A 15,969-nucleotide genomic window follows, 5' to 3' on the forward strand; every position below is an offset into this window, starting at 1 on the left:
TTTCTTTTTGAGTCTACTCTTTCTGACAGATGTAAGGAGTTATCTCATTGTGGGTTTGATCTGCATTTCCCTGATGATAAAAAGATAAGGAAAAATGCTGATTAATCCAATTTCATCAATTTTGAGAACTTAACATTTGGCCTTTAAAAAAGTGTTAATGAAATAAAAGGACAAATGAGACTGAGTGAAAATTGTGTGTGTACGTTTGTGCTGACAAAAAGCTTGCATTCATAACATATTAAGAATTTTTTAAATATATGAAGAATTCTTACTAAAATAAAGACAACCAATAAAGTAAAGACATCTCAATAGAAAATTTTGAGCAAGGGGCAGCCCAGGTGGCTCAGCGGGTTAACGCCTCCTTCAGCCCAGGGAGTGATTCTGGACACCCAGGATCGAGTCCCACATTGGGCTCCCTGCATGGAGCCTGTTTCTCCCTCTGCCTCTGTCTCTGCCTCTCTCTCTCTTTCTCTGTCTCTCATGAATAGATAAATAAATAAAATCTTAAAAAAAATTTTTTGAGCAAAATCTCATTAAATATATTACTGACCAATATGCATGTTAAAGGATATTCAACATTATTATCAGGCATTTCAAATAAAACAGTAAGATACCACTAATCCACTTGAATGGCTAAAGTAAAAGATTGATACAATGTCAGGCAACTGAAACTCTCATATATTGCTGGCAGAAGAGTAAAGTTTTCCAACCATTTTTGGAATTAGTTTGATATTTTTTATATGACTTTGGTGATGACTATCCTCATCATATGAGCATTTTTTAATGTGTAATGTCAAATCATTGTGTTGAAGACCCGAAAATAATAAAGTATTGCATGTCAACTATACTTCAGTTAAAAACAAATACATTTTTTAAAAGTTAAATGTAGTCATATGAAAAAATAAAAATAAATAAAAACAGGGTAACAAAAACTTCTAAATAGATTTATTTTATATCAGCTCCAAAGTAGAAACAACCCAAAATAAATGGTAAACAACTGGTAAGTTGATAGACACATTTTGTATATTCACACAATTTAAAACTACTGAGAATAAAAAGGAATTCACTATATATTAAGTATAGACAAACTTTACAACATGATACTAAGCAAAAAGAGACAAGGTAAAAAAAGAATACATCTTTGCATTTATAGAGTTTTAGAACAAGAAAACCAATCTACAGTCAAAAAAATCAGATCTGTTTTTGAGAATATAGATAGAAAATATTTAAGAGGGAAATGAAAACACTATTTGGGTGACAAACATTCTATATCACATGCTGCAACTCTTAAATTTTACACTTAAAATGGGTACATTTTACTTTATGTAAATAATACTTCAGTACAGCTGAAATGAGCATAGAGTCAAAAGGCAAACCACATTATTGAAAATTTGTATTATGTGTCTCAGGCCAAATGCTGAATTGTATATGGGATAAAGACGATAAGAAAAAATTAAATTCTAATAATCCATAGAAAAATAAGCAAGAAATAGACATAAGAAAGGTAATATATAAAGAGATGTTCAATACACTTAATGAAAATGTAAATGACGAGGAAAACTTTTTACTTAAATATTTATTGGACATCAAAACATTTGATTATACTATTGGTGAAATTTAGGGAACTATCTTTTTGTATATTTTTTTTTTATTGGATGTCATTTTGACAAATTGGACCGAAAGAACATTATCTTTGAGTTAGACATTGTACATCTAGGACTATTGTTACTAATAAACTCACATTATGTCTGAGTTGATTTATATACAGGAATATTTGTTGTGGTGTTGTTGTTTTTAATCTCATAATAAGCGAAATAACAGTGCCCACAATATATAGTGGACTAAATAATGTAAAATCCATGCCCTGGGCTAATACAGGGACATTACAAAGAATGAAACAATTCTTTATGAACTAATTGGAAGGAGCTCCCACATCCAGATATAAATGGTTAAGAGACAAAAAAAAAAAAAAAAACAAAAAAAAAAAAACAAGGTGCTGGACTACACACAACCACATAGGTGCACAAATGCACATTCAGCTATGTGCTGGAGGGCAATTTGTTCATATAGAAAAGCTAAATGTTGCTTTTATGTTGGTACTCTTTGCTCAGATCATAATAACAAAGTTGACTTTTTCTGAGGGTTTGGAGATTGAGGGAAAGTCCAATGTTCTAGAAGAATTTATACTTGGAATCTTAACTAATTTTTGACATTCAGTAACTGATTCTAGTTTATCCTTCACATATGTATGCCTATGAGAACAAGACAGAAATACTGTATCATTAGGCATCACACATCACCATTATTCTATTCCTGGGCGGCATTTTTTTTCCTGTATTTTTTGAGCCTTTTGGTTCATTTAGAGTCCAGTCTTTACCATGTTAAATCCATGTTGCTGCTTGCAATATCTTTCGATTAATAAGGTTATTTTGTAGTCTAATGTGATAGTCCAATCAAATGATGTCTGTTGCACAGCCAAACATTGTAATTTACCTCTGAAAAGAACTTCCAATTGTGCCAAAAGAAGAAATGTACTATTAAATCCTGACTAGGTATAGAATATTACCCTAATTTTAGGTGTTGGTTTTTCCGAAATTATTTGCTTAGAGAGGATAAGTGTGCAAAATGCTTGACTTCGTAGTGCATCCTGTTTGAAGTGTCTGTATTACGAACAAAGGAGGGGAAAGTTTCATTAGTGAAAAAAGAAAAAGAGATTGCAGAGATTTAACACTATACAGTTAGAGCTATTTTCCACCTAATTTATGTCTGACTCCAAATATTAGATTAAAATTTCATTAATTATACAGAAAAGTATTTAAAACTGACAAAAGTCCAAGTCCTCATTCTTGTCTTAAGATTTAATTATGCCAAAAGTATATTTTGCTAAGTGGACATTAAAGAGGGGAAACTTTTTCTATTGTAGGTCACTCACTATATCCTGTTCGTGTAATGAAAGGTAAAGGCTAATTTAGTTAGAATTCCTAGAAAGAAACCAGAGGTGATATTTTATTTATCTTAATTTTATAATAAAAATAAACTAATGTGTTATTCTAAATAGTAAAATAAGTATTTAATATTCTCATTGAGTTTCACAATACAGTTACTTAAGAAGGTGGTTATGGACACAGTAAGAAAGAAAATATAAATTTAGCATTAATGTGAGAGAGGGACTTAAATTGTAGAGACAGACTAAGACAAATTAAGAAGTCAGGGAACAAAACTGTGGTAGCACATTCCCAGAATTAAAGAGTATGAATGGAGAGGGGGTGGATAAATGAGGAGAAGGGAAGGCAGAGAGATAATTATTAGATAGACTCCAGAGGTTCCAAAATGTTAGGTAAATTACTCTTGTCAACTGTTTCCCTGAGGCTCTGACTTCAGGGTGTCATTAATTCTTACTTCTTATCGTTATTCCTGTTAAATACGCTAAGATTTCATTTGCTCTTTAGCTCAAGAAGTTCCCCTGGTGAAATGTTTTTTAATGACCTCTGGGTGTGACTACATCAATTCCAGCATAATGATGCCTGGTCAGACCTCCAGACTAGAAACTCATGCACCTGCTCTCATTTTGCATGTTTCTCTTTCACTTACTGAAATTGAGGGTTTTCCTCTTCCTCCTCCTCCTCCTCCTCCTCCTCCTCCTCCTCCTCCTCCTCCTCCTCCTCCTCCTCCTTCTTCTTCTTCTTCTTCTTCTTCTTCTTCTTCTTCTTCTTTCTTCTTCTTCTTCTCTTCTTCTATTTTGCATTATAAAAGGAGTGATGCATAGAAGGGACATTGTGGATTGTAAAAGGGAAAAGATTAATTTATTATTGCCCAGGATCGTTGAAGCACAATGAACAACTATTCTTCTCTCGTAGATTTGATTATATCTTTGGTTTATTTTTATTTTTTTAAGGTTATTTATTTATTCATGAGAAACAGAGAGAGAGGCAGACACAGGCAGAGGGAGAATCAGGATCCATGCAGGGAGCCTGACATGAGACTTGATCCCCGGTCTCCAGGATCATGCCCTGAGCCAAAGGCAGTGCTAAACCGCTGAGCCACCCAGGCTGCCCTGTATCTTTGATTTATTTTTTTTTTTTTTTTTTTTTTTTTTTTTTTTTTTTTTTTTTTTTTATTGGTGTTCAATTTACTAACATACAGAATAATACCCAGTGCCCGTCACCCATTCACTCCCACCCCCCGCCCTCCTCCCCTTCTACCACCCCTAGTTCGTTTCCCAGAGTTAGCAGTCTTTACGTTCTGTCTCCCTTTCTGATATTTCCCACACATTTCTTCTCCCTTCCCTTATTTTCCCTTTCACTATTATTTATATTCCCCAAATGAATGAGAACATATAATGTTTGTCCTTCTCCGACTGACTTACTTCACTCAGCATAATACCCTCCAGTTCCATCCACGTTGAAGCAAATGGTGGGTATTTGTCATTTCTAATAGCTGAGTAATATTCCATTGTATACATAAACCACATCTTCTTTATCCATTCATCTTTCGTTGGACACCGAGGCTCCTTCCACAGTTTGGCTATAGTGGCCATTGCTGCTAGAAACATCGGGGTGCAGGTGTCCCGGCGTTTCATTGCATTTGTATCTTTGGGGTAAATCCCCAACAGTGCAATTGCTGGGTCGTAGGGCAGGTATATTTTTAACTGTTTGAGGAACCTCCACACAGTTTTCCAGAGTGGCTGCACCAGTTCACATTCCCACCAACAGTGTAAGAGGGTTCCCTTTTCTCCCCATCCCCTCCAACATTTGTTGTTTCCTGCCTTGTTAATTTTCCCCATTCTCACTGGTGTGAGGTGGTATCTCATTGTAGTTTTGATTTGTATTTCCCTGATGGCAAGTGATGCAGAGCATTTTCTCATATGCATGTTGGCCATGTCTATGTCTTCCTCTGTGAGATTTCTGTTCATGTCTTTTGCCCATTTCATGATTGGATTGTTTGTTTCTTTGGTGTTGAGTTTAATAAGTTCTTTATAGATCTTGGAAACTAGCCCTTTATCTGATATGTCATTTGCAAATATCTTCTCCCATTCTGTAGGTTGTCTTTGAGTTTTGTTGACTGTATCCTTTGCTGTACAAAAGCTTCTTATCTTGATGAAGTCCCAATAGTTCATTTTTGCTTTTGTTTCTTTTGCCTTTGATTTAAAATCACTTTCTGGGAGTGCCTGGGTGGCGCAGTCAGGTAAGCAAGCCTCTGGTTCTTAGTTTAGCCTCAGGTCCTGATCTCAGGGTCATGTGATGAAGTTCCACATTGGGCTCTGCATGAGCAGCATGGAGTCTGGTTGAGATTCTTTCTCCTGTTGCACATTCTACTCATGCCCCTCCTGTTTTTTGTTTTTTTTTTAAAGATTTTATTTATTTATTCATGACAGAGAGAGAGAGAGAGAGAGAGAGTAGAGGAAGAATCTTTATAAAACCATTTTCTGGGGAAAGCATTAAGCCAAAAAACCAAAGCTGTGCCTACCAAGGAGCAGGTGTAACATTGTCTTATTATGTGTTAAACTTCAAAAACACTTTCTATTATTCCTTATATAGACAGTACATATTAAGGTATAATTAAAAATGACTCTGTAATGAGAGGATTGTGACATTTGGGGACGAGTATGAAATGCTTATACTTCACACATGTATTGTCTAATTTTTTCATTAAAAATTACATTTTTAGAAAATGCCTTACTTGTATTAAATAGATTTCACAATAATATTGTAGTCTCAATTCTAGGCCAAACTTCCACACTAATTTACTCCACCTCCGCCATTACTTTCTAAAAACATAAAGGAAGGGGAGGGAAAAATAAAATGAGACAAAATCAGGGAGGGAGACAAACCATAAGAGACTCTTAATCATGGGAAACAAACTGAAGGTTGCTGGAAGGGTGAGAGGTAGGAGGATGGGGTAACTGGGTGATGGGTATCAAGGCTGATACATGATGTAATGAAAACTGGGTGTTGTATAATACATTATATGCTTATTGAATTTAAATTAAATAATCAAATAGTAAATAAAAACCTAAAGAATATTCTTTCTCTTTAAACATTTACTTGATATAAACTTTATGAAAGCTAGAGGATTTCTTTAGACATCTTAGTCCAATCTGCCACTACTTAGTATAATGTAATTTTAAGGCTTCTACTTAGAATTCTTTTGGTAAAAAAAAAAAATTAGATTGAACCATTTGAAAATGTCATTTCTGACTAAGAAAATTTTTTAAAAAATGGTAGCATTGTATGGTTTAGTTGCCTATAAAATTATATTTTGGGTTACATTCAGACATTCTTGAAGACAATATTTATTCCTAAATTACAATTATAATAAATAACAGTATGTTTTTGTAGAATAATATTTATATTATTTATACTGCATCCAACTACCTGTGAACAACTTACCAGATGGTTGTGAATTAATTGGTTTTGGAAAATTATTTAAGGATTGCATTTAAAATTTGGAGAGAGGCAAATTTTCTATTTGAGAAGTGTTTGATTCTTGATTTTTTTTTTTCCTTTCCTGCTCTTTCTTTCTTGATATACTCTTTGGTGTATTCAGCAAGTAAAATATTTCCAAACCACTAAATCTCATGAAATGCACAGTCTTTTCAGGCTTCTCCATGTTGGATACCTTCCTTTATTTACACCATTAGTGTTTATGTCGGCAGGCAGTCTTATTGCTTTAAGAAAATATAAATCCAAATGAATTACAATTTTACAAAAAACTCTGACTGCGTAAATTATGCCAATACCTGAGAGACCTTAAGATTTCCTAATATGTGATTAAAACTGAACCAAACCAAGACAGCTTTTTCTTCAGCTTTTTCTTCAAATGTCTCTGTTAAAATGCTGCTTTCTGTGTTGGCTATACAGTTTGGATAGATGAATCAAATGCTTATCAGATTGCATCTAAAGACAGTCATCAACAATCATCACAATATCTAAAACATTTTTGTATCATTATAAAAGCCAGAGTCAAAAGATGGAGAATTTAATTTTCACAATTTTCTCTACCCAAAATAGTAGTGGTTTTCATATGTAAAATCAGAAAACAAAACGGATTTTGATGATCTACCTGGCCACTCTATTTAAAATCTCAGGTTTTCTATTTTCCCACACCCAGTTTGCCATATGATTGACAGCCATGTGTATGGAAGAGGTATACTACTTAAATGACTGATAGCCAATGATTAAGAAGACAGTAGGTACCAATGAGCTTCAGTAAGAGGAACAAAGGGAACAGATTATTCTGGTCAGTTTCCACTAATTTTAGTTACTAGCACCATTTTCTCTTTCATTTGAAATGTTAACTGTGTATGAATTACCAGCAAATGTACCTTAAATAATAGCATTCAATCCTTTTTTTTCAGTTTGTGCTCATTGTTTCACAACATATCTCCACAACTAAAAAGACACAGGTGATAAAAATAAGTGAGATTGGTATTTTTTTTTGAGATGGTATATTAAGTGAAGATTTTTAACATAATCTAAATTGACTATGACAATACAGGTCAGACCTTGCTGAAAATAAAATGTATTCTTCCTTTTGATTGTGAGCCAATATATTTATCCTGCATGATTGTGGGGTACATGTATGGTATAAATGATATAATTAATGCTGTAAGTTTTGAATTTTCTTCCTCAATCAGACATCAGCCCATTCTCCACAAAACTCCCTCACCATGACCTTGGGAAGATGATGATGGTGAAGAGGGAGAAGTGGGGTTCTTTTTGTTTTTAATATGGACAATGGAAAGGATTGGATTCATTAGAATATACCATGACTGTGAGTGTATAGGATTTACTAGGTATTCAAATAGTTTCGTAGGATAGATGACAGCATCATATCTATAATGCCATGACCCTGTATCACTTAGTATAGTTGCTACTTTGTTCAGAAGAATCACAGGTAGTCTTAGTGACGTCCCCTCTAAATAGTTACATGTAGGTTGTGATTCCTCTGTCAGTATTGATCAGCTGCTAGTGGCTATTGGTTGTGTTGAGCAGGATTCTCAAAACCAGGCTGGCTTCTCAGCATCCATGTGGTAATTGCTTAGAAATGTATGATAGATGTGTAAGAGTGGTGTTACTCTTACTATCGTATTTGATATTTCTGATCTAATACAATTTTTTTATTTTACCTCTGAAGAACCATGTTGGGAAAGATGAATGGCATTTATTGAGACAGTACTGGATTTCAGATCAGGCAATCTGCTAAACGTGTTACAGCTATTACTTCATTCACTCCTGATGGGAACATTATAGTGGCATCATCTTCAGTTTACAGAGGAGACGACGGAGTCTTAAGGGGGTTAAATTGCATGCTTAGGACACAGAAGTGAAGTCAAGACTTAAGTTCAGCAAGGATAATTCCAGATCTTCTACTCTGAATCATTTCTCTCTGCTATCACTACTTTTCTCAGATCAACAGTATCAGAATTAGAACCCTATTTCTGGATTAGAATCTACTGTTTTTTTCCGACTAATTGTTTTTTGTTAGTGATTACAAATAATTGGTAGAAAATATACAGCAGCATTATTTTCCTTTTTTTTCATTTAAAGTGCAAGTATCTGGAATAAATAGAGCCATGGAATTTCCTTGTTGAAAGGGACTTCAGCTGTTACCTACTCCAATCATTGTTTTTATGCTCAAGACTTCCCTCCTCTATCATTAATAAAAAAAATATATAGGCAATGACTGAACCACTGTACTAGCTTAAAACCTATTCAAAGAAACAGTATTTTATATACTTATACATTATTTTGTTTTGAATTAAAGTCCTTTTCTCTATTCTGCCAATGACCTGTAATTCTTAAGGATATGTAAATATATTATTTTATATCAAAAGATATTTAAAAATGCTATTCAGTGGAAAGAACTTTACTAAGGGTATCAGATAAGTAATTTCTAGTTCTTACTTTACTACCTCCCAAATTTTAACTGGTAAGTAGATTACACACTTAATCTAGTATTCTAATTTCTAAAAGATATTTGATATCTATAACCACTATTCCAGTCTGTTCAATTCAGTAAATATTATTGGGGGTCTTTTGTGTGATAGGCATTATAGAGAGTTGTGATACCACCTGAGTAAACCAGAATTCTTATTGGTGTGGGAAATAAATACATAAATATAGATAACTATAAACAGTGTTTATAAAGTTTTAAGTGAAAAAGATGTTTATTATGATAAAGGAACATGAAATAAAAACAAAACAAATATTTATATGCTTCTAAGCCTCAAGTAAGAATAAATGTTTATATTAAAGAACAAAAAGACAAGTAAATATTATAATTATCATTACCCTGTATATACTTCTTAATCTCTTAGCCCCCACAAAATAGCAGAAATTCAAGTTGTCTTTGAAAAACATTTAAGAACAAAAAGACAAGTAAATATTATAATTATCATTACCCTGTATATACTTCTTAATCTCTTAGCTCCCACAAAATAGCAGAAATTCAAGTTGTCTTTGAAAACAAGAGATTATTTTAAAAACAAGGAGGTGATTACGGTAGGCATCACAATCAACACACTCACCTTTTAAAAATACTCTTAAAATGATTGTGCCTTATAAAATGCTCTGGAGAGTGCAGTAGTAGAGCCATCACTCTAGAATGGAGAATTCATGGCTTTCAGGAATTAGAATCTTTACGATAGTGATGCAATACCATAAAGTTGTCTAATATGAGACAAATAACACAAACATAAAGCACCTATTTACCATCATATCTAGTCTGTATTTCAATCTGGAATTAAAATTGACAGATTAGAATACTTATAAAATAGATTTGTATTCATCAGTTTGTGTTCACTTAACTGATTGTGACAAGAAAGTATGGCAAAGTATCTGTCTCTGGTTAGGAAACGTTGATCATTAAGTTACATATGTGTTCATTCATGCATTTATTCTTCACTTAGCCAGCCATTCAACAAATATTTTGAACACTGAATTGGTGAACAGTCTCTGTAAGGTGTTAGGGACACAGTAGTGAGGAAGAAAAATGACATGGCCTCTGTCTTTACAAAACTTAACTCCCTGGGGGAGAGCTAAATTTAACAAAAAAGAATATAAGTCTTGATATAAAGGAAAACAATATGAGCGAAAATAACAGGGATCTGCTTTAACTGGGGTGGTCACAGAAGGCTTTTATGAAAATTGGTATTCAGTGTGAGATTTGTTGAATAGAAAAGAGCTCACAGAGTGTGGAAGAGAAGGTTAAAATGGAGTTAGTCAATGTAGGTCGTAAAATGGGCAGAGACATTTGCAAAATTACTACGACAAGAATAAAGAATATTGACTTTGAGTAATTGCAAGATAATTAGCATGTTGGAAAGCAGAGAAAAGTAGCAGAGGGAAGGCTGAAGTGGCTGGAGCCAGGTTACACAGAGTACTGTTAACCATGGTCAGGAGTTGGGATTTTTGTTGCCACAAAACATATTGAAATCTAGATGTCTGCACACAAATTGAACTCATTAAATCATCTCATTAACTCATTAAATCATTTTAAGTACAATATAGGGCATTGTACTTTAAAAACTTGTACTTTAAAAACTCGCATTCTTCTTTTGCTTATTCACCCATTCATTAATTCATTTTTTGAAACTTTTGTTCATTTTTCTGAGTGCCAAACTTGACGTATCAAGAATCAAAGAAATCGTCTCTCCTTCTCTTTCCATAAGACCATAATCAAATAGGGATAAGAGGATTTTTAAAAATACAAATTACCTCATAATATAAATTGTGTTAATAATAAAATTGAAAGTGCTATAATATTTCATTAAACAAAGTGTTTAGACCATGAGGGATGGAATGTAGAGTCAGCAAAAGCTTTTTAGAAAAGGACCTCTTGAAGTCCATAGTAGATAATATTACCATGTTAGGCATTCTAGTCAGTGGGCCTAGCACCGGTGAGTTTGTTCAGGGAATGCATCTGGCTATACTGTGCAGGAGAGGGAGATGAGTTTCTAGAAATAAATTGGAAACAGATTATTAACCTGTTTTAATATCAATATCAGTGTTTTTAATAGTAACCTATTAGGCCAAAGATTTTTCAAGTGGGAACATGACCTAATAATGGGATGGATTGTAGGATGACAGCTTTGGCCTCTAACTCAGGCCACCATTTAGCTCCTAGACTCAATATGCCATTCCCTTCATGTGCATATAGAGATTTTACGGCACTCATACTTTATCACGGATATCTTTCCTTATGAGATCCCTAAACAGTCACAAACCTAAATTCATTGTAGACACTTGATACATGCTAATTGTTTTTTGTGTTAGTTTCCTATGGCTGCTGTAACGAATTACCATAAGCTCAGCGTAAAACACAAGTTATATTTTTGTAGTTCTAGGATCAGAAGTTAAGAAGTTGGCAGAGCTGTATTCTTTCTGGAAGCTTCAGGGAAAAAAAAATTTGTTTACCAGATTTCTAGGCCCCTCTAGGGCCACCTGCGTGCATTTGCTTATGGTTCCTTCTTCCATCTTCAGAGCTCATCACTCTAGTCTCTGGTTCCATGGTCACATCTCCTTTTTCTGACTTTAACCATTTTTGATTACTTTGGCCTCCCTGAATAACACCATCTCAAGGTGGTTGACTTAATAACATCTGCAAAGTCCTTTTTACCCTGTAAAGTAGCATATTCCCAGGGTCCAGGAATTAGGCTGTAGACATCTTTGGGGACATTATTCAGCTTTCCACAGTTCTGCAAATGTCACGGTCAAATTGTGAGTTCTAAACTCTTGGGCCCCCAATGCTTGATTGAACATTTTTATCTTTTCCACAGAGAGCAGGATGGCAGAGCTTCAGAGGTGCTGAGTAGGAGACAAATGCTACATGATTTTGCTTTACTTTTCTACCTGTGTGCATTTTACTAAAGTGACATTGTCCCATTGAAGGGAATAAGGGAGCCTTTGAAATACTGCCATATACAGGAGCCTGTGATGCTGAGATCCAGAAGAGCTTTCATTCCCATCTTTATTCCTCAGAAGGGAGTCCGTCACTCTGCTGGAAGCCTCTTTGAAACAGCCACAGCTTTGGGGTTGCTGAGTACAGGGACTTCTAAAAAAAAAAAAAAAAAAAAAACCAAACCAACCAAACAAAAAAGCCCCCTACTCTTTTCATTTCCTATCAACAAGAAGAGTCCAAGTTCAAAAGAATGCTATCTTTTTCCTTGTTTTTTAAATAGGTCTATTAATAGAACAGTGCCAGGCTCTAACCAAGAGTTGATAGTAGATTCATTGAAACTAATGAGAATGGAATTAGGTTACTAGCTTTCTCATCTCATTTGTGCAATTATGAGTAATACAATGAAAGTGTAATGAGTCCATGCTTTTTAGTAAGATCTTATTTTTGAGGACACCAAAAAGTTTTTAAAAGCATGAAACCCTTAATCTTAACACTTAAACTGGCCAGAATGTGAGAAAACTGTTATTTCAAAAAAATAAGGGTTACATCTGTACAAGTGACCAAATCAACTAGCCTGAAGATTTATATCTTCTTCTTTTTTGTAAGCTTAAATGGGTAATCATTTAGCACCAAGTCTGAAAAACATGTGAAACAAAGAAGGAGTTATTGAGCAGATTTAAGCCTACTTATCAAGTCATTGTGGGAGCCTGTGTACCTGGCAAAGCAGTCACTATATTTGGAATAAATGACGTGATGAGCATTGAAAGAGTTAAGGTCCAGAATCCAGGTGTTTGAGTAAATAGCAAATATTTAGGAACAGTAAAGTGTTTTATACTTTGAGGCATAAACATACCTCTTTCTAATTCCCTATTAAAGATAAGTGATTCTGAAAAAAAAAAAAAAAAAAAAAAAAAAGGTGATTCTGGACTTAATGGTTGAGAAAGAGCCAGAAGCTCTAAGTACAGTTTACTGGGAGGTTAGTAAAGTGTAGAGTCCTCTCAACTCATTGCTTTTCCTAGTTAAATTTTAAATTTTACTATCAGTTTGTAAAAGTTTGATCTGTTGTCCACAATTCTGTGGACTATTATTATTACTTTAAAAGAAATGTATATTGATTTAAACCTGGTCCTTATCATAACCCATGACTTCCAGATAGTAAAGAATTTCAAATTTTTAGTTTTCTGTGGCAAACCAAATAAATGTCCCTCATTCTCAGAATTGAATCACGTTCTTCCTCAAGTTAAAAAGGAAGTATAATATTCTATTAGTAAAAGTGTTTTCTTTAAAAAAAAACTTTTAAATTATGGCAATATGTTTAGAAATCAGAATTGTTATTTTCCCCAGAAAAATCATAAGTAATGATTAAGGTGATTGATAAGCTTTTTGAACTCACACTGTGGCTTAGCTTGTATGCTTTCTGAGTCCCTTTGGGGCTTTTAATAAGGAAGAGATGAGGTGTGAAGAAGTTCTAGTTTCTGGTGGAAGTGAAAATGGAGTAGGCACTGGGGTGTAGAAGGTTTACAGGTCAACAGGGACCTAGAAATAATTTTCCATTCAAAACTACTTTTATTTCTCCAGGTAATAACCTCTGAGAGTCCAATGTAAGTTGTGATAAATGGGTTTGCTTACCTTTGGTAGATGTTTTGTAGACTAAGGGGATACTGTTGAACAATCTTAGTGCATTTTTTTCTTTTTTTTCTTTATAAACTGCTTATTATAGGGTGGTAGGACTTAGGCATTCTACACTTCTCTAGAAGTATATTTTATTACATTTTTTTATGTCCTTCTGGAGGGTGTTTTGGAAAAATATGTCAAAAGTCTTAAAAATGCACATAATTTTTGAAGTAGCAGTTCCTCTTCTAGGAATTTCCTCTAAGAAAATAATCACAGACACATGCAAAAATTTAGGATCAAAGACATCCTTTGTTGTTCTCATTAAAATAGTGGAAACTTAGAAACAACATATATGTTCACCATATGAATTGGTTAAATGTGTATTTTTCTAGATCTAATCAGGAGATAGAAACACAGTAGATTGAACAGGAGTAGTTTGATATAAAGAAATATAAAGAATAATCAAACTCTGATAAAGAGTAAATTTTACATGTATATTATGTATAGTATATAAATATAACAACTATATAACTAAATCATACACACACACATACACACACACACATATACACAAAGAGACACAGAGAGAGGGACACAATGAAAGGGAGATTAAGAGATTGATTTAGACCTCATTGAAGAAGGTATAGTCCAACTCACTGGATAGAAGAGACAGGCTGGAACTGATCTGTGGTCACTGGACAAGCAGGAGGCAAGCTGCTGAAGTACAGGCATGGAGTAGGCATTTAATAACTAATAGTAGAAGTGTACAGAGGGGTGGAAACACTTTGAGCTAGCTACAAGAGAGCTGTACAATGCTAGTAGAGGCTCAGTGAGAATCTTGTGGACTGTAGGCAGGCTGCATAAGGGACCACAGGGAGAAGAACAATTCCTTGGGATCCCTCCAGGTTACAGGCCTGCTGCTCAGGGAACTTCAGAGGGAATCAGGGCACAAGGGCTTTAGAGCAATAGTTTTCTGGGTCAAGCGAGACATACAAAGTTTCTCTCCAGGCTAAATCTGTAAGGTTACCAAAAGCTCTCATTTTTTTGGACAATTGCTAATAGCAGAACTCTATGTAATATCCTCCCCACCACATTTCTGACATGCTGACCTGTGTTGCAGCTGGAAAATGCTGGGAGTGAAATGAACTGGGGAGGTAAACAGTAGGACCAAACTGAATATCCTACAGGCCTCAGTAAGGACAAAAGCCAATGGAGGGATTAGGCATGGGCAGGATGATCTGGTTAATATTTTACAAAGATGACTCTGGCTGCTATAAATAAATAGGAACAAAAGGATTAAGGGTTGATTAGGAAGCTGTTAGGAGAAAACCAACATAAGGAGAATTTGGTGACTCAGAGTGGTCAAAGTGTGGTGGCTTAGATCAGCATTATCTTATAGCTGAGAAAATAAAAATGTTGTACAAAAAATGTATTGGAAGCATTTAAACATAACAGGTGTGTGACCTTATGATATAAGGTCTGAAAAGTAGTGGTCAAGGAGAAATGAAGATTTTAATCATGACTCTGTAACTTTGGAAAGTGCTTACCTCTGTACTCAGAGATTAGAAATATTTCTGTGAAAGATGATGAATCATCAAATCAAGTATAGTCTTATAATGTTCATCCAGCATAGAAAATAGGGATGAAATATCTTTGAGAGCCTATGTGTTTGTAGAAAATCTTGATGAGGCTTTCTATATTTAGGACAAGGCAAAGAGGAGATGTTAAAACTGAGAGCATGAAATACAAAGCATCATAAGAGACTATTATAAACAATTATATGTCAATGAACAGTATAATCTAGAAGTGGATAATATCCTGGAAACCTGTACCCTACAAAGAATGAATCAGGAAGAAACAGAAAATCTGATCAGACCATTAATAAGTAAGGAGATTGAATTAAAAAAAAAGTCCCAAACAGAGAGAACCCTAAAACCAGATGGCTTCCCTAGTGAATTTTGCCAAATATTTAAAGAAGAATTAACACCCTTCTCTTTCAAACTCTTCCAAAATACCAAAGAGGTGGGAATATTCCTAAACTAATTTTTTCAGGCAAGCAATACCTTCATACCAAACACAGATAAGGACACAAGAAAATAAATCTACAGTGCAATTCCCTAATGAATATAGATATGAAAATCCTCAACAAAATATTAGCAAACTAAATTCAGTAGCATGCTAAAGATCATATACCATGATCAAGAATTCATCCTTGTAATCCTTGTAATGCAAGGATGGTTTAACATAGGCAAACCAATAAATATTATACATCCAATTAATAGAATGAAAGATAAAAATTATATGAACTTTTTTATGATTTTTGAGTGATTTTTATAATCATTTTAATAGATGCAGAAAAAGCATTTCTCAAAATTCAACATTCATTAATGAGAAAAACTCTCAACAATTAAATATAGAAGGAATACACTTCAATATAAATAAAGTTCATAAATG

The 15,969-nt window shown here is 34.1% G+C and overlaps 1 long non-coding RNA gene across 2 annotated transcripts in view; it reads right to left on the bottom strand.

Moving 5' to 3' along the window:
• Nucleotides 1-9,742, bottom strand: part of LOC140609122 (uncharacterized) — a 50,029-nt gene extending 40,287 nt beyond the window's left edge. The window contains exon 1 of one of the 2 annotated variants that reach the window (XR_012011077.1): nt 9,530-9,742. This is a non-coding gene — a long non-coding RNA (uncharacterized lncRNA). The remainder of the gene's footprint in view (nt 1-9,529) is intronic. The other variant, XR_012011078.1, reaches the window with a different exon arrangement.
• Nucleotides 9,743-15,969: the final 6,227 nt, after the last annotated feature.

Source organism: Canis lupus, chromosome 18 (genome assembly GCF_048164855.1).
Source record: "Canis lupus baileyi chromosome 18, mCanLup2.hap1, whole genome shotgun sequence".
Classification (NCBI taxonomy): Eukaryota; Metazoa; Chordata; class Mammalia; order Carnivora; family Canidae; genus Canis; species Canis lupus.